Source organism: Arachis hypogaea, chromosome 20 (genome assembly GCF_003086295.3).
Source record: "Arachis hypogaea cultivar Tifrunner chromosome 20, arahy.Tifrunner.gnm2.J5K5, whole genome shotgun sequence".
NCBI lineage: Eukaryota > Viridiplantae > Streptophyta > Magnoliopsida > Fabales > Fabaceae > Arachis > Arachis hypogaea.
Window position 1 is genome coordinate 33,302,077 of NC_092055.1, and position 19,281 is coordinate 33,321,357.

The 19,281-nt window shown below is 40.3% G+C and overlaps 2 non-coding genes across 2 annotated transcripts; both read left to right on the forward strand.

Moving 5' to 3' along the window:
- The first annotated feature begins 5,317 nt into the window (after positions 1-5,317).
- LOC112788676 (small nucleolar RNA R71) lies at positions 5,318-5,421 on the forward strand. The gene has a single exon (XR_003196032.1). It is a non-coding gene; the product is annotated as a small nucleolar RNA R71 (small nucleolar RNA).
- A 5,728-nt stretch (positions 5,422-11,149) lies between these two features.
- LOC112787754 (small nucleolar RNA R71) lies at positions 11,150-11,253 on the forward strand. Its single transcript, XR_003195148.1, has one exon. It is a non-coding gene; the product is annotated as a small nucleolar RNA R71 (small nucleolar RNA).
- The last annotated feature ends 8,028 nt before the right edge of the window (positions 11,254-19,281 follow it).

Genomic DNA, 19,281 nt, shown 5'->3' on the forward strand with positions numbered 1-19,281 from the left:
GTGCTCGGTAAGGGGGCAACTTTTTAAGATAAGCTTTCAGCCAACACTCCCGAACCAGTTGGTTCAAGGTGCTAGGTGTTGAAGCACCCCTAAGGACTTACTCCCTCAAGTCTCTCCCCCATACATACACACCACAGGCATATAGTTCATTTATTTTCTTTCTTGAGACCTTGGTGTCCAGCACCTCTTTGGGTTACTAAATGCTCTGTGGTGAGGGTTACTCTTGATAATGGACTTTCAGCTGGTAATTCCGGGTTAGTTAACCCAAGTTACCAGGTGATAAAGCACCCCTAAGAGCTTATTCATCCAAGTAGATCTCTCACACAGGAGCACCACAGACACTTGTCTCAAGGTCCAAACCATTGGTGCCTAGCCTTATTGCTTACTCTTTTTCTTTTGTTTTTTTTTTACTTCCATTGTTCTTTCCCTTTTCTCTTATTAGGATCTTGTTATTAACTTAGTCTCATGGGTATATCCAAAGTCAAGTATTCAGGATAGATAGTTGTCCTCCTAGCCTTGTGGTTGAACCAACTTAGCTAACTTATGACTACCCCAAAGATTCATGAATGCACTTCCATATTATGAACTCTACTATGGTCTTTTAAAAAACATAAACATTCTCTTCTTCATTTGATTTAAAATGGACAAGATTACAAGTAAATAAGGGAAAGATGCAGTGACATTTAAACCAGAAATCATGGACCTATTCAGAAAGAAAACTTAAAAGACAGAATTTAAAAAGTTTAAACATAACATGGAAGCAGGTTCTATTTCATACAAGATCTTCCTTATTTAAAGCATAGAAAACGATGGACTAAAAAGAACTCCACCACCTTTCATTCATGTGGATGCCCATGCTCCCATCCTTGCTTGTCCTCATTGTGTCTCTCTTGAGTGCTTGTGCTCCCACTTCCTTTGCCTTTTCCAAGCAGCTTCTTCCAGAAACCACCATCTTCCATATTCTTCTTGAGTGTCTCCTTTTGCTGTTTCACCTTCCTTTCTTCTTGTTCTACAAAATCTTTTTGGACCTCATCATATGTAGGGATGGCATAGTGTAGCTGATGCATATTACTAGTCATGTAGTTTAACTTGGCTTGAGTGTTCACATAGAACTCCTGCCTATGTAGTTACCTTCCTTCATTGAGTACACTGAACTCATTGAAAGTTTTCATTTGGGCTATCTACCGCTGGTTGAGTTCTTGCAAGTGCTTCTCTTGAAGCTCTTGCCTCTCATTCACTTGGTTGATGGCTTGAGTGAGCCTGGAGTAGTGTTCCTGCTGCTGCTCTATTTGTTGTTTTTGCCATGCTTCCTGTTGGCTCAGCCAGTTGGTTTGAAGGTTCAGTATTTGCTCTTGTCCTTCCATATGTCTCATCCCCAAATCCTCAATGGCTCTTAGAAGGTGACTCATGTTCAAGTTGGCTGGATCAGAATACTCTCCTTGTTGATATTCTTCCTGATGAGGTTCCTCTTGGTGAACTTTTTCTTTTGCTTTTGGTTTTCCTATTTGTGGTCTTCTTTGTTGTTGAGCAGGTGTAGTATAAACCAATCTCTCGAGTGTAACTGGCCTCCCTGGGTTTACCCAGTCTGGATTACTGTCCTCAAATACTACCTTGGCCTTGTTGCATAAGCGGAGAATGGTGCTGGGGTACCAAAGCCTGGCACCTGAATCAACCTTCTCAGCCGAATCTTGAATCCCTCGGCGATGAGCTCATTCACATTGATCTCCCCACCTTGTATTAAGTAATGCACCATAGTAGCTCGATTGATGTTTACCTCTGAATTATTTGCAGCTGGTAGAATGGACCTCCTCACAAGTTCAAACCACCCCTTGGCTTCAGGGCTCAGGTCTCCTCTCTTGATGAACTTGGGTCTCCCATCTGTGTACCTCTCCCAGTCAGCTGCTATAACACAGATGTCTACCACTATCTCTGAGAGCTCATTATTATCAGCGCTTCTACTTATCCTTGCCTGATAACTTTCCTCATCAAAACGAGGTGATTTCAGGTGAAGAACTCTTGTTATGGCATTTGGGCTGAAGTCCACCTCTTTTCCTCTTACGTAACTTTTGAAGGTTGAGGCCTTGGTTTTATCCTCTCTTACTACATTCGCATAAAATTCTTTGATGAGGTTTCCATTGATCTTCCCCTCTGGACTTGTGAGTAATTGCCACCCCCTCTGTTCGATTTTCTCCAGAATTTGTGGTGACTCATCTGCATTGATTTGGAAGATTAACTCTGGCAATATCTTTCTCGCCATTATCCGTTCGAATTCACGTTCATGAAAGGCATTTTTGAATTTCTTCTCATCGAAAGGAACACTCTCCATGGGTTCCTTCCTCTTTTGCCTCTTTGAGCTTGATGATGCCATGAATTCAGTTGCTGTTTTGAGGTGGAGGTTTGGAGGATACGGAGAGATGAGGAATAGGTTGGCTAGGACAGAGTGTGATAAAGAGATTTGAGCAAGCCGAAAGTATGAAGTGTGGAGAGTGGGAATTTGAGTGTGAGGAATGATCATGCACTAAGGTTCACTTATATAGGGAGGTCATGAGTGGATGGAAGGTGTGGATTGCAAGGATTGTTGCTTGATGGACGGTTGGGGTTGTGTATGAAGGAAGGACAAGGATCATCACTTAATGAGAGTGATTGGTTCGGTCTTCAAGGGTCTTCTTTCTCCAATGTTGCATGGCAGCGTTTCCCCATGCGTTCCCTCTTGAGACATGTGTGTAGTGCTCTTCATTAAGTGGCGAAATTTCCCCCATTTAATTGTCCAATCAATCCCTTTTTATGCTCCTTTTCTTTTCCTATAAAGACAAACTAAGAAAAGTAAAAAAAGATATTAAAATGACCATATGAACTTTACGGCTAATATTAATAAAAGGGAAGAAAGGATTTGATTGTTTATTTATGAATTCCAACTAACTAACTAACTATTGGTGGGTCCTTATATGCATTTTGGTGGCACCATGGGGTGACCCCAAACTTAGTTTGAAGCAATGTGATGAAAAGTTTTGTTCAAAGCTCCCAAGACTAGCATGCATCTTGGTTTGCTTTGAACACCAAACTTGTTCTTCACTATATACTGCATGATAAAGATTTCACCAAGTGTTTGTCAAGTTTGGGTTGAAATTCATAAACATTGATTTATTCATTATTTTAAAAACATATAAAACATGGGTTGCCTCCCATGAAGCGCTTCTTTAGCGTCACTAGCTTGACGTTTTTCCTTCATCAGGGTGGTTGGTAGTGCTTAAAGTCCTCCCCTCTTGCTGTGGACTTATATCCATTGGTTGGATCAATGATATCCACATGTTCCAGGGAAAGAACTCTGTTGATAGTGAAGACCTTGGGTAACTGAGATGGTACAGTGGGGAGATTAGGGGGAATATCTGAGAAGTAAGCTGAGACAACTCTATCCCCTGGAGAGAAGTCTTTCGTAGGGATTTTCTTGTTCCTCCACCTCCTTGGTACCTTCTTCTTTGTTTCTTTTGATGTTGCCTTCCCCTTGGTGACCTCTTTTTCTAAAGGAGTTGTGGTGCTGTCTTCACCTGCCTCTAGAGGTTTAGGTTCCTCCAACTTTTCCTTGAGCTATGGCAATTGCTGTTTTCCTTGTTTATCTATTAAGGGGATCTCAGAATGAACCGGCTGTGCTTCAATGCTTGTTTCCTTGTCCTCTTGATCTGTTTCTTGTGAGAGTTTGAAAACATTGAAGCTGAGTCGTTCATCATGGATTCTCAATATTAGCTCCCCTTTCTCTACATCGATAAGTGCTCTGGCCATAGTTAGGAATGGTCTTTCCAATATGATTGGATGAGTGTGACTCTCTTCCATGTCCAGGATGACAAAGTCTGTTGGGAGAAAGTATTTCCCAACCTTTAGCAACACATTTTCCACCACTCCTATTGCTTGCTTTTGAGTTTTGTTAGCCAGTCTGATGATTACATCTGTGGGTATTATCTCATTGATCTGCAGCCTCTTCGCCAGGGATAAGGGCAGTAAGTTGATGCTGGCCCCCAAATCACATAGTGCTCTATCGAACATAGTTTCACCTATGGCACAAGGGATGTGAAAACTCCCTGGATCTCTTCTTTTTGTAGGCAGCTCAGGTTGAATAAGGGCACTACATTCCTTGTTCATCACTATAGTCTGGCCTCCTTTGAGTGAGCTTTTCCTGGGAAGAAGTTCCTTCATATACTTGATGAATGCAGTCATTTTTTGAATTGCCTTGATGAATGGTATGTTCACATGCAGAGATGCAAACAAGTCTAGGAACCTTGAGTATATTCTTTTTCCCACAGCACCATTGAGCAGTTGAGGGAAGGGTGCATAGAGCTTCAGCAGCTCTTATTGTGAGATTTCTGGTTCTTGGCGATCTCTATCCTTCTCCTTTGTTGAGTTGTCTTCAGGTTGTTTGCAAAGTTTGCCTTGCTTGTCTTCAGTCTCTTGATCACTCGCAGTGACCATTTTGCAATCTTTCCATCTTACTTTCTTTGCTTCTCCTTTGGGGTTTTTCTCCGTGTCACTTGGGAAGCTATCAGTAGGTTTGGGAATCTTCTCAGCTAAATATCCCACCTGGAATTCCAGCTTCCTGATGGTCTCTCCCTAGTTCTTAATATTGGCTCGCACATCCTTTTTGAACACCTTATTTTCTTGAATCTCTTGGCATATTCCTTCAAGTAAGACTTCAATCTTAGAGAGCTTGTCATCAATTGATGAGTGATTCGGAGCAGATGTGCTGTTTTGGTTTTGATAGGTGTGTGGAGAAGTGTTGTTGTGGGGGTATTGAGATGTCCTCTGTGTGAATTGCTGGTGAGCTGCATTGTTGTTGGAGTTGTAACGTCTCTGGTCTTGGTTTTGATCTTGCTCACTTCCCCACCCAAAGTTTGGGTGGTTTCTCCATCCAGGGTTGTAGGTCTTGGAGTATGGATCATAGTTTTTCCTTGGTGAATTCCCAATGTAGTTGGCTTGCTCCTGACTCCCCTCTGCTTCTTCATTCACTCCTTCTTGGGTTGTTGATGAAGTGGAGATTGCTGCTACTTGGTTCATCTCCATCTTCTTAGTGAGGTCAGCCAGCTGCTGGGTAATGAGCTTGTTTTGGGCCAACAGAGCATCCATATTATTTAGCTCCATTACTCCTCTTGTGTTCCCTCTTTCGAAAGCATAGAAATAGTCGTTCTCTGCTATCGTTTCAATAACATCTATGGCTTCCTCAATAGTCTTCTTCTTGTTCAAAGATCCTCCGGATGAATGGTCTATGGCCTTCTTTGACTCATAAGAGAGTCCTTCATAGAAAATGTGCAGCTGCACCCATTCGTTGAACATGTCAGGTGGACACCTCCTTGTTAACTCCTTGAACCTCTCTCATGCTTCATATAGAGTCTCACCATCTTGTTGCCTGAAAGTTTGGACCTCAGCTCTCAGCCTATTAATTCGTTGAGGAGGGTAAAATCTTGCCAAGAATTTGTTCACCACGTCTTCCCAAGTTGTCAAGCTTTCCCTTGGGAAAGATTCCAGCCACTTGGCTGCTTTGTCCCTAAGTGAGAATGGAAATAGGAGCAGTCTATAGGCGTCAGGGTGAACACCATTAGACTTCACTATGTCACATATTCTCAGGAAGGTGGTTGGTGCACGAAATTGTGATGTCCAGGCTCGAACAATCCCTGGTAATGGCTCCAAAGCTTGGTGCTCTGATCTTAATTCATAATTGTCACAACTTCGATACAACTAACCAGCAAGTGCACTGGGTCGTCCAAGTAATACCTTACGTGAGTAAGGGTCGAATCCCACGGAGATTGTTGGTATGAAGCAAGCTATGGTCACCTTGTAAATCTCAGTCAGGCGGATATAAAATAATCATGGAGTTTTCGAATAATAAATAATAGAATAGGGATAGAGATACTTATGTAAATCATTGGTAGGAATTTCAGATAAGCGAATGGAGATGCTTTTCGTTCCTCTGAACCTCTGCTTTCCTGCTATCTTCATCCAATCAGTCTTACTCCTTTCCATGGCTGGCTGTATGCAAGGGCATCACCGTTGTCAGTGGCTACATCCCCTCCTCTCAGTGAATAATATGCTTACACACCCTGTCACGGCACGGCTATTCATCTGTCGGTTCCCGATCATGCTGGAATAGGATTCACCCTCCTTTTGCGTCTGTCACTAACGCCCAGCACTCGCGAGTTTGAAGCTCGTCACAGTCATTCAATCATTGAATCCTACTCAGAATACCACAGACAAGGTTTAGACCTTCCGGATTCTCTTGAATGCCGCCATCATTCTAGCTTACGCCACGAAGATTCTGATTAGGAGATCTAAGAGATACTCATTCTAGCTTAATTCATGTAGAACAGAAGTGTTTGTCAGGCACGCGTTCATAAAGGGGAAGGATGATGAGCGTCACACATAATCATCACCTTCATCACGTTCTTGGGTGCGAATGGATATCTTAGAAGCGAAATAAGATGAATTGAATAGAAAACAGTAGTACTTTGCATTAATCTTTGAGGAACAGCAGAGCTCCACACCTTAATCTATGGAGTGTAGAAACTCTACCGTTGAAAATACATAAGTGAAAGGTCTAGGCATGGCCGAGATGGCCAGCCCCCTAAACGAGATCAATAGTCTCCTACGATGAACAATGGATTAAAACTGAGACCAAAGATGGTCAAAAAGACTAGTAAAAGGTCCTATTTATAATAAACTAGTCACTAGGGTTTACATGAGTAAGTAATTGATGCATAAATCCACTTCCGGGGCCCACTTGGTATGTGTTTGGGCTGAGCTTAAGTGTAGCACGTGCAGAGGCCATTTGTGGAGTTGAACGCCAGTTTCTGTGCCAGTTTGGGCGTTCAACTCTGGTTTTGGATCCTTTTCTGGCGCTGGACGCTAGATTTGGGCAGAAGGCTGGCGTTGAACGCCAGTTTACGTCGTCAATTATTGGCCAAAGTATAAACTATTATATATTTCTGGAAAGCCCTGGATGTCTACTTTCCAATGCAATTGGAAGCGCGCCATTTCGAGTTTTGTAGCTCCAAAAAATCCACTTTGAGTGCAGGGAGGTCAGAATCCAACAGCATCAGCAGTCCTTCTTCAACCTCTGAATCTGATTTCTGCTCAAGTCCCTCAATTTCAGCCAGAAAATACCTGAAATCACAGAAAAACACACAAACTCATAGTAAAGTCCAGAAATGTGAATTTAACATAAAAACTAATGAAAACATCCCTAAAAGTAACTAGATCCTACTAAAAACATACTAAAAACAATGCCAAAAAGCGTATAAATTATCCGCTCATCACAACACCAAACTTAAATTGTTGCTTGTCCCCAAGCAACTGAAAATCAAATAGGATAAAAAGAAGAGAATATACTATAAATTCCAAACTATCAATGAAACAGAGCTCCAATCATATGAGCGGGACTTATAGCTTTTTGCCTCTTGAATAGTTTTGGCATCTCACTTTATCCATTGAGGTTCAGAATGATTGGCATCTATAGGAGCTTCAGATTTCGAATAGTGTTATTGACTCTCCTAGTTCAGTATGATGATTCTTGAACACAGCTTCTTTATGAGTCTTGGCCGTGGCCTTAAGCACTTTGTTTTCCAGTATTACCACCGGATACATAAATGCCACAGACACATAATTGGGTGAACCTTTTCAGATTGTGACTCAGCTTTGCTAAAGTCCCCAATTAGAGGTGTCCAGGGTTCTTAAGCACACTCTTTGTTTTTGCTTTGGATCTTGACTTTAACCGCTCAGTCTCAAGTTTTCACTTGACACCTACACGCCACAAGCACATGGTTAGGGACAGCTTGGTTTAGCCGCTTAGACCAGGATTTTATTCCTTTAGGCCCTCCTATCCACTGATGCTCAAAGCCTTGGGATCCTTTTTATTTGCCCTTGCCTTTTGGTTTTAAGGGTTATTGGCTTTTTCTGCTTGCTTTTTCTTTTTCTTTCTATTTTTTTTTTCGCTTATTTTTTTTTCTCTTTTTTTTTTCTGCAAGCTTTGTTCTTTGCTGCTTTTTCTTGCTTCAAGAATCATTTTTATGATTTTTCAGATTATCAAATAACATGTCTCCTAGTCATCATTCTTTCAAGAGCCAACATATTTAACATTCTTAAACAACAACTTCAAAAGGCATATGCACTGTTCAAGCATACATTCAGAAAACAAGAAGCATTGTCACCACATCAATATAATTAAGCTAAGTTCAAGGATAAATTCGAAACTCATGTACTTCTTGTTCTTTTGAATTAAAACATTTTTTATTTAAGAGAGGTGATGGATTCATAGGACATTTATAACTTTAGGACAAAGTCACTACTACTAATGATCATGTAATGAAGATACAAACATAGATAAGCACATAATATAGAAAACGAAAAACAGAGAAAGTAAGGACAAGGAATGAATCCACCTTAGTGATGTCCTTGAGCTCTTCTATGTCTCTTCCTTGTCTTTGCTGCTCCTCCTTCATTGCTTTTAGATCTTCTCTGATTTCATGAAGGATGATGGAGTGCTCTTGATGTTCCACCCTTAGTTGCTTCCAATAATTGTGTGGAAGAAAATGTATCCCCTGAGGTATCTCAGGGATCTCTTGATTTGCAGTCAAATGTTCTACCACTGAACTATAGACCCTTGATGGAAGCTTTTGTCTTCCCTTTCCTCTTTCTAGAGGCTTCTCTGGCCTTAGGTGCCATCAATGGTTATGGAAAAAAAAACAAAAAAGCTATGCTTTTTACCACACCAAACTTAGAATGTTGCTCACCCTCGAGCAAAAGAAGAAAGAATAGAAGAATAAGAAGATATGGAGGAGATGGATGGGAGTGTGTATTCGGCCATATGGGTGGGATTGGGTGGGAGAGAGATGTTGAATTTTGAAGGTAGTGGGTGTATGGATGTGAGTGGTAAATGGAAAACAGAAGGGATGATTATGAATGGAAAGAGAGATGATGAGGTAGGTAGGGATCCTGTGGGGTTCACAGATCCTGAGATGATCCTGTGGGGTCCACAGATCCTGAGGTGTCAAGGCATTTACATCCCTGCACCAATTTAGGCATGTAAAATGCCTTTGCACACAACTTTGGGCGTTCAGCGCCAGGTTGGTGCCCATTTTGGGCGTTCAACGCCCATTTGCTACCATTTCTGGCGTTGAACGCCAGAACCATGCTTGTTCTGGGTGTTCAGCGCCAGGATGTTGCCCATTCTGGGCGTTCAGCGCCAGAACCATGCTCTGTTCTGGCGTTTGAACGCCAGGCAGATGCTCCTCCAGGGTGTGATTTTTCTTCTGCTATTTTTGATTCCGTTTTCAATTTTTATATTTATTTTGTGACTCCACATGATCATGAACCTAAGAAAACATGAAAAACAATAAAAATAAGAATTAGATAAACATTGGGTTGCCTCCCAACAAGCGCTTCTTTAATGTCAATAGCTTGACAGTGGGCTCTCATGGAGCCTCACAGATGTGCAGAGCTTTGTTGAGACTCTCCAACACCAAACTTAGAGTTTGGATAAGGGAGTTCAACACCAAACTTAGAGTTTGGTTGTGGCCTCCCAACACCAAACTTAGAGTTTGACTGTGGGGGCTCTGGTTGACTCTGCTTAGAGAGAAGCTTTTTCTGCTTCCTCTCCATGGTTGCAGAGGGAGATCCTTGAGTTTTAAACACAAGGGAGTTCTCATTCCATTGAAGGACTATTTCACCTCTGTCAACATCAATCACAGCTCTTGCTGTGGCCAGGAAAGGTCTTCCTAGGATGATGGATTCATCCTCTTCCTTTCCAGTATCCAGGACTATGAAATCAGCAGGGATGTAAAGGCCCTCAACCTTTACTAAAACGTCCTCTACTTGTCCATAAGCCTGTTTTCTTGAACTGTCTGCCATCTCTAATGAGATTTTAGCAGCTTGCACCCCATAGATTCCCAGTTTCTCTATTACAGAGAGGGGCATGAGGTTTATTCTTGAACCAAGGTCACATAGGGCCTTAAAGATCATAGTGCCTATGGTACAGGGTATTATGAACTTTCCAGGATCCTGTCTCTTCTGAGGCAATGTCAGTTGATCCAGATCTCTTAGTTCATTGATGAACAAGGGAGGTTCAACTTCCCAAGTATCAATGCCAAATAATTTGGCATTCAGCTTCATGATTGCACCAAGAAACTTGGCAGTTTGCTCTTCAGTAACATCCTCATTCTCTTCAGAAGAGGAATACTCATCAGAGCTCATGAAGGGCATAAGGAGGGTTAATGGAATCTCTATGGTCTCTAGATGAGTCTCAGATTCCTTTGGTTCCTCAGAGGGAAGCTCCTTATTGATCACTGGACGTCCCAGGAGGTCTTCCTCCTTGGGATTCACGTCCTCTCCTCTCCTCACAGGTTCGGCCATGGCGCTTATGTCAATGGCCTTGCACTCTCCTTTTGGGTTCTCTTCTGTATTGCTTGGGAGAGTACTAGGAGGGATTTCAGTGATCCTTTTACTCAGCTGGCCTACTTGTGCTTCCAGATTTCTAATGGAAGACCTTGTTTCATTCATGAAACTTACAGTGGCCTTAGATAGATCAGAGACTAGATTTGCTAAATTAGAAGCATTTTGTTCAGAGTTCTCTGTCTGTTGCTGAGTTGATGATGGAAAAGGTTTGCTATTGCTAAACCTGTTTCTTCCACCATTATTAAAGCTTTGTTGGGGCTTTTGATCCTTCCATGAGAAATTTGGATGATTTCTCCATGTTGAGTTATAGGTGTTTCCATAAGGTTCACCTAAGTAGTTCACCTCTGCTATTGCAGGGTTCTCAGGATCATAGGCTTCTTCTTCAGAAGATGCCTCTTGAGTACTGTTGGATGCAGCTTGCATTCCATGCAGACTCTGAGAGATCATATTGACTTGCTGAGTCAATATTTTATTCTGAGCCAATATGGCATTCAGAGTATCAACTTCAAGAACTCCCTTCTTCATAGGCGTCCCATTACTCACAGGATTCCTTTCAGAAGTGTACATGAACTGGTTATTAGCAACCATGTCAATGAGTTCTTGAGCTTCTGCAGGCGTTTTCTTTAGGTGAATGGATCCACCTGCAGAAGTGTCCAGTGACATCTTTGATAGCTCAGATAAACCATCATAGAATATATCCAGGATGGTCCATTCTGAGAGCATGTCAGAAGGACACTTTTTGGTCAACTGTTTGTATCTTTCCCAAGCTTCATAGAGGGATTCACCTTCTTTCTGTCTGAAGGTTTGAACATCAGCTCTAAGCTTGCTCAGCTTTTGAGGAGGAAAGTACTTGGCTAAGAAAGTCGTGACCAGCTTATCCCAAGAGTTCAGGCTGTCTTTAGGTTGAGAATCCAACCATAATCTAGCTCTGTCTCTTACAGCAAAAGGGAAAAGCATGAGCCTGTAGACTTCAGGATCTACTCCATTAGTCTTAACAGTATCACATATCTGCAAGAATTCAGTTAAGAACTGAAAAGGATCTTCAGATGGAAGTCCATGAAACTTGCAGTTCTGCTGCATCAGAGAAACTAATTGAGGTTTCAGCTCAAAATTGTTTGCTCCAATGGCAGGAATGGAGATGCTTCTTCCATGTAAATTGGAATTAGGTGCAGTGAAGTCACCAAGCATCTTCCTTATATTATTATTATTTTCGGCTGCCATCTCCTTTTCCTGTTTGAAAATTTCTGAAAGGTTATCTCTGGATTGTTGTATTTTAGCTTCTCTTAATTTTTTTCTTCAGAGTCCTTTCAGGTTCTGGATCTGCTTTAACAAGAATGTTCTTGTCCTTGCTCCTGCTCATATGACAAAGAAGATGGCACAAAAAAAATAGTAATAATAATATGGATCCTTTATACCACAGTATAGGGATCCTTGTGTTAGTAGAAGAAAAGAAGGGAAGAAAATCTGAACTCAGAGAGAGAGGGGGTTCGGATTTTTGGAGAGTTGAAGGAAAGCTGTTAGTATATCAATAAACAAATAGAAGAAGATGAGAGGGGGAAGTGAATTTTCGAAAACAATTTTTGAAAAAGAGTTAGTGATTTTTGAAAATAGTTTTTGAAAAATGTTTAGTATTTTTTTTCGAAAAATTTTTTTTTTAAATAAAAAATAAAAATAATTAGTTAATAAAAAAGAAATTTTTGAAAAAGAGGGAAGATATTTTCGAAAATTAGAGAGAGAGAGTTAGTTAGGTGAAACAAATTTGAAAAGATAAGAAGTTGGGAAGTTAGAGAAGATATTTTGAAATCAAATTTTGAAAAAGATTTGATTTTTGAAAAAGATTTTGAAAAAGATAAGATTTTCAAATTGAAAATTTGATTTGACTCATAAGGAACAACTTTGATTTTTAAAAATTTTTGAAAAAGTCAACTCAATTTTCGAATTTGATGAGAGAAAAAGGGAAAGATATTTTTTTTTTTTTGAATTTTTATGATGAGAGAGAAAAACAAGAAAAATGATGCAATGCATGAAATTTTTAGATCAAAACAATGAATGCATGCAAGAATGCTATGAATGTCAAGATGAACACCAAGAACACTATGAATGTCATGATGAACATCAAGAACATATTTTTGAAAAATTTTTAATGCAAAGAAAACATGCAAGACACCAAACTTAGAATTCTTTAATGCTTAGACATTAAGAATTCAAGAATGCATATGATAAACATGAAAAGAAACAAAACAAAAAATCATCAAGATCAAACAAGAAGACTTACCAAGAACAACTTGAAGATCATGAAGAACACTATGAATGCATGATATTTTCGAAAAAAATGCAAGATGCATATGCAAGTGACACCAAACTTATGATATGACTCAAGACTCAAACAAGAAACACAAAATATTTTTTTTTTTTATGATTTTCTAATTTTTTTTGTATTTTTATTTTTATTTAATTTTTTTTTCGAAAATTATTTAGAAAAAAGAAAAATAAGGATTCAAAATTTTTAATATGAATTCCAGGAATCTTATGCTCTAAAGCTCCAATCAAAGGGTCAGGCATGGCTTGATAGCCAGCCAAGCTTTAGTATGTAACTTAGACATGACACGCCTGACATTCCTTACATTCAACAGCCAATTGGCTAAGAAAGATAAAGAAGCTCTTCTCTTGAGTATAAGAATTGAGACATGGCTTTACAGCCAGCTAGGCTTCAACATGCTTCATGAAACACTAGAATTCATTCTTAAAAATTTTGAAGCTATAGAATAATTTATTTTTGAAAACATTTTTTTTTTTCGAAAACAAAGGAAAAATTTTTGAAAATTTTTTTTTTTTTGAAAATATTTTGAAAACAAAACAAAAAGAAAATTACCTGATCTGAGCAACAAGATGAACCGTCAGTTGTCCAAACTCAAACAATCCCCGGCAACGGCGCCAAAAACTTGGTGCACGAAATTGTGATGTCCAGGCTCGAACAATCCCTGGTAATGGCTCCAAAGCTTGGTGCTCTGATCTTAATTCATAATTGTCACAACTTCGATACAACTAACCAGCAAGTGCACTGGGTCGTCCAAGTAATACCTTACGTGAGTAAGGGTCGAATCCCACGGAGATTGTTGGTATGAAGCAAGCTATGGTCACCTTGTAAATCTCAGTCAGGCGGATATAAAATAATCATGGAGTTTTCGAATAATAAATAATAGAATAGGGATAGAGATACTTATGTAAATCATTGGTAGGAATTTCAGATAAGCGAATGGAGATGCTTTTCGTTCCTCTGAACCTCTTCTTTCCTGCTATCTTCATCCAATCAGTCTTACTCCTTTCCATGGCTGGCTGTATGCAAGGGCATCACCGTTGTCAGTGGCTACATCCCCTCCTCTCAGTGAATAATATGCTCACGCACCCTGTCACGGCACGGCTATTCATCTGTCGGTTCTCGATCATGCTGGAATAGGATTCACCTTCCTTTTGCGTCTGTCACTAACGCCCAGCACTCGCGAGTTTGAAGCTCGTCACAGTCATTCAATCATTGAATCCTACTCAGAATACCACAGACAAGGTTTAGACCTTCCAGATTCTCTTGAATGCCGCCATCATTCTAGCTTACGCCACGAAGATTCTGATTAGGAGATCTAAGAGATACTCATTCTAGCTTAATTCATGTAGAACAGAAGTGTTTGTCAGGCACGCGTTCATAAAGGGGAAGGATGATGAGCGTCACACATAATCATCACCTTCATCACGTTCTTGGGTGCGAATGGATATCTTAGAAGCGAAATAAGATGAATTGAATAGAAAACAGTAGTACTTTGCATTAATCTTTGAGGAACAGCAGAGCTCCACACCTTAATCTATGGAGTGTAGAAACTCTACCGTTGAAAATACATAAGTGAAAGGTACAGGCATGGCCGAGATGGCCAGCCCCCTAAACGAGATCAATAGTCTCCTAAGATGAACAATGGATTAAAACTGAGACCAAAGATGGTCAAAAAGACTAGTAAAAGGTCCTATTTATAATAAACTAGTCACTAGGGTTTACATGAGTAAGTAATTGATGCATAAATCCACTTCCGGGGCCCACTTGGTGTGTGTTTGGGCTGAGCTTAAGTGTAGCACGTGCAGAGGCCATTTGTGGAGTTGAACGCCAGTTTCTGTGCCAGTTTGGGCGTTCAACTCTGGTTTTGGATCTTTTTCTGGCGCTGGATGCCAGATTTGGGCAGAAGGCTGGCGTTGAACGCCAGTTTACGTCGTCAATTCTTGGCCAAAGTATGGACTATTATATATTTCTGGAAAGCCCTGGATGTCTACTTTCCAATGCAATTGGAAGCGCGCCATTTCGAGTTCTGTAGCTCCAGAAAATCCACTTTGAGTGCAGGGAGGTCAGAATCCAACAGCATCAGCAGTCCTTCTTCAACCTCTGAATCTGATTTCTGCTCAAGTCCCTCAATTTCAGCCAGAAAATACCTGAAATCACAGAAAAACACACAAACTCATAGTAAAGTCCAGAAATGTGAATTTAACATAAAAACTAATGAAAACATCCCTAAAAGTAACTAGATCCTACTAAAAACATACTAAAAACAATGCCAAAAAGCGTATAAATTATCCGCTCATTAGTGGTCAAATGTTGATTGGAGTCTTCTTGAATACCTCCTCCAAACGAACAGTTATTCTGAACAAGGGTGATGAGCTGTGGTTTAAGTTCAAAGTTGTTGGCATGGATTGTTGGCTTTTGGATGCTACTTCCACAATTTCCTGGGTTTGGATTGATGTAAGAGCCCAAAACTCTTCTATCCTCCCCAGCATGATTTGCTCTACCTCCTCCCCCATGGTTGTGATCCTCTTCTTCATGATGGTTTTCCATGTTGTCTTCCATGTTTGTTTCAAAGAATTCCTCTTCTTCCTCAGCACCAACCACTTTCTTTCCTCTTGCCTCCCTCCTTAATCTAAGGAAGGTCCTCTCAGGTTCAGAATCGAAAGAAGTTGAAGCCCCGCTTCTTCTCCCTGTCATACAACCATCAAGTGCAAGCAAGAAAAGATAGGTGCAGAAAGTATTTGTGTCAGAATTACTGTTAGTTGTGGGTGATGCAATATATCAAACAGTTAGTGGGTTAGCAAACAGAATTGAAAATAACAAAGTAAAACAAAAGAGTAGAGGGGGAAGGGAAGAAGTTTAACTAAAACAAAAAGTAAATCACTCAAACAAAAAATGAAATACACAAAAATAAAAATGCTCAATCTAGTGATCTTCCAATTTAATCATTGTTGATGCACAATCAATCCCCGGCAACGGCGCCATAAACTTGATGCACGGAAAACTTGTCTCTCAACAAATCTCCTTTCGGCAAGTGTACCGAATTTGTCGTCAAGTAAAAACTCACAATAGAGTGAGGTCGAATCCACAGGGATTGATTGATCAAGCAACTTTAATTAGAAGAATGTTCTAGTTGAGCGAATCCAGAATTTGGGTTGAGAGTTGCAGAAAATAAAATGGCGGGAATGTAAATAACAGAAAAGTAAATGCTAGAATTAAAGGACTGGAAGTAAATGACTGAAAATAAATTACAGAATTGTAAATGGGAATGGGAAATTTGCTCATAAAAGTAAATGGCAGAAATTAAAGAGAATGGGTATGATCAGAGATGGGGAGTTCATTGGGCTTAGGAGATGTTGCAATTCTCCGGATCAAGTTCATTTTCATCTCTTCCTCAATCAATGCACTCATTGATCTCCTTGGCAATCTTAATTGATTGAATTACAATTTCTTGCAATTCAATCTCTCAAGTCTTGATCAATAGCCAATTCCTTGGTCAATTGCTCATGAGAAGAGATGAAGTATGGTCACTGATTATACCACATGCATTTCCCAAATCAAGTATTGAGAGGGTTATAGTCATATACCCATCCAAACCCAATTTGGTCCAACATGAGAAAGCATTTCTAGCTTGATCTCTTCATTCCTCTTTCAAAGTTCAAAAGAGATCCAAGTTTAAATAGCTTCTTTTCCAAGATAACTACTCAATGGGATGAAGATCGAAAGCTTTCAAGTAAAATCAAGAGAAAAGATAGAAGAAGAATAATGAAAATTAGTATTGATCCATCAAATTACAACAGAGCTCCCTAACCCAATGAAAGGGGTTTAGTTGTTCATAGCTCTAGAAAATGAAAATAAAGATGGAGAATACATCGTAGAACTAGAAATTGCAGAGAAAGTAAAATACAGAGAGTAATTCTCTTTTTCCAGCTTCCAGAACTCCTTTCTCAATTCAAAGCTACTCCTATATATACTACTCTTCTCAGCTTCTAGTTTGCTCTTCAAGTCTTGAGCCTTTGGATCTTGAGTTTGAATCAGTTCTTTTCGTCATTTGGGCTTGGCTTTACTTGCAGAGAGAAAGTGCTAAGTGGGCAGAGACTTTAGCTCAGGGCGTTAGGGGTGTTAACATTTAGTGAAAGTATAAGTTCGAGAACGTTAGTGGCACTTAACATTTTCACTAACGTTCCAATGTACCCCTTTGCCTCACGTTAGAGCCCACGTTAACTAGGTTAACGTGGCTTCTAACGTGGCCTTGCCAACCTTCGAGAACGTTAGTGACACTCAACATTGTCACTAACGTTCCAGTGTGCCCCTTTTTGCTTCACGTTAAAGCCCACGTTAATTAGGTTAACGTGGCTTCTAACGTGGCCTTGCCAAACTTCGAGAACGTTAGTGACACTCAACATTGTCACTAACGTTCCAATGTGCCCCTAGATCTCACGTTAGAGTCCACGTTAACTAGGTTAACATGGCTTCTAACGTGGCCATTCTTAGCCATCCCAACGTTAGTGACAATGTTGAGTGTCACTAACGTTGGCTCATCATTCATTCCTCATCGTTAGCTTCCACGTTAACTAAGTTAACGTGAAAGTTAACGTGGCTCCTTGGGGGGTTGTGTGGTTGCTTCCAACGTTAGTGACAATGTTGAGTGTCACTAACGTTGTCAACAACTCTCACTTCTTACGTTAGCTCCCATGTTAACCAAGTTAACGTGGGGGTTAACGTGGTGTGTTGCATCCTTAGGCCAACGTTAGTGACAATGTTGAATGTCACTAACGTTGGCTTCTCTTCCCCCTTTAACGTTAGAGGCCACGTTAACTAGGTTAACGTGGGCTCTAACGTGGCCACTCATGAGTGTTTGCCAACGTTAGTGACAATGTTGAGTGTCACTAACGTTGGCTCAACTTCCCTTCTCCACGTTAGAGTGCACGTTAACTTTGTTAACGTGACTCTTAACGTGGGCAATGATGGCTTTGAGAGTGTTATTGGCAATCACTTTTCTCATTAACCTTGCAAGTTACCTCCCTTTCCTTGCTTCCTTTGGTCTTGAAATCAAACAACAGAGTGCATCAAAGTTCTAGTCCAAGTCATGGGTAATGCAGCATACAATTTGTCACTAAATTTATGCAAAATCCTCATGAAATAATGTAAAATGCACAATGTCTGATTGAATCAAGGTGTAGGTGAATATCTACCCAAAACTAGCTTATTTCCTAAAGAAATGCATGAAACTACCCTAAAAATAGTAAAGAAAAGGTCAGTGAAACTGGCCAAGATACCCTGGCATCAGAAACAAGTTGGATTTTGGCATGGGCAGCTCAGAAATCGCCCCCAGCGTTTTGCCTTTAAGTGGGCCATGTGAGAGTATCTGCGCGTATGCGTCATGTGCACGTGCGCGTCGATTTGGCTATTTCTTCATCTGCGCGGACGCAACATGTGCGTGCGCGCCTCTATGTAAAACCACTTTTACGCGTGCGCACCTTGTACGCGTGCGCGTCCATTAGTGCATTCCCAATCTTTGTTTCTTCATGCATTCCCCCTTTTGTATGCTTTTCTACTCATTTTTTCCATCCAATACTTGCCTTACAAACCTGAAATCGCTCAACACATATCAAGGTATCGAATGGAATTAAAGTGAATCAAAATCACCAATTTAGGGCCTAAAAAGCATATTTTTACACTTAAGCATAATTCAAGGGAAAATTACAAAACCATGCCATTTTATTGAATAAATGTGGAAAAATGTGGTAAAATCCCCTAAAATAAGCACAAGATAAATCACGAAATCGGGGTTTATCACCCGACTGGAGTCAGCCATTTGAGATTATGTGTGATGCCTTCAACCATGCAGTAAGAGCGGTGCTGGCTCAGCGCGAAGGTAAGGATCCTTATATAATTACTTATGCTTCTAAGACCTTAGACGCTGCTCAGTCTAATTATACTACCACTGAAAAAGAGCTTTTGGCTATTGTTTTTGCTCTGGATAAATTCCGAGCCTACTTACTTGGTACTAAGGTGGTAGTATACTCAGACCATACAGCTCTAAAATATTTATTAGCTAAAAAAGAGTCCAAACCAAGGTTAATACGTTGGATATTGTTGCTACAAGAATTTGATTTAGAAATCAAAGATAGGAGTGGTTCCCAAAATTTAGTGACAGACCACTTGAGTTGCCTAGAGCACATTAAGAGTGACTCCACTCCTATCAATGATGCTTTTCCATTTGATAGCTTGCACGCAATATCTGAGGTAGTTCCTTGGTATGCACCTATAGCTAATTATTTGGTTAGTCATAACTTCCCTCCCAATTTTGCTAAGCATCAAAGGGACAAGCTTAAAAGCGAGTCCAAATATTATATATGGGATGACCCATATTTATGGAGGTATGGTGCTGACCAAATAATTAGAAGGTGTGTGCCACAATCAGAATTTCAGTCAATTTTAGAGGCCTGCCACTCTTTTGAGAGTGATGGTCATTTTGGTCCTCAAAGAATAGCTAGAAAAATTTTAGACTGTGAATTCTGGTGGCCCACTCA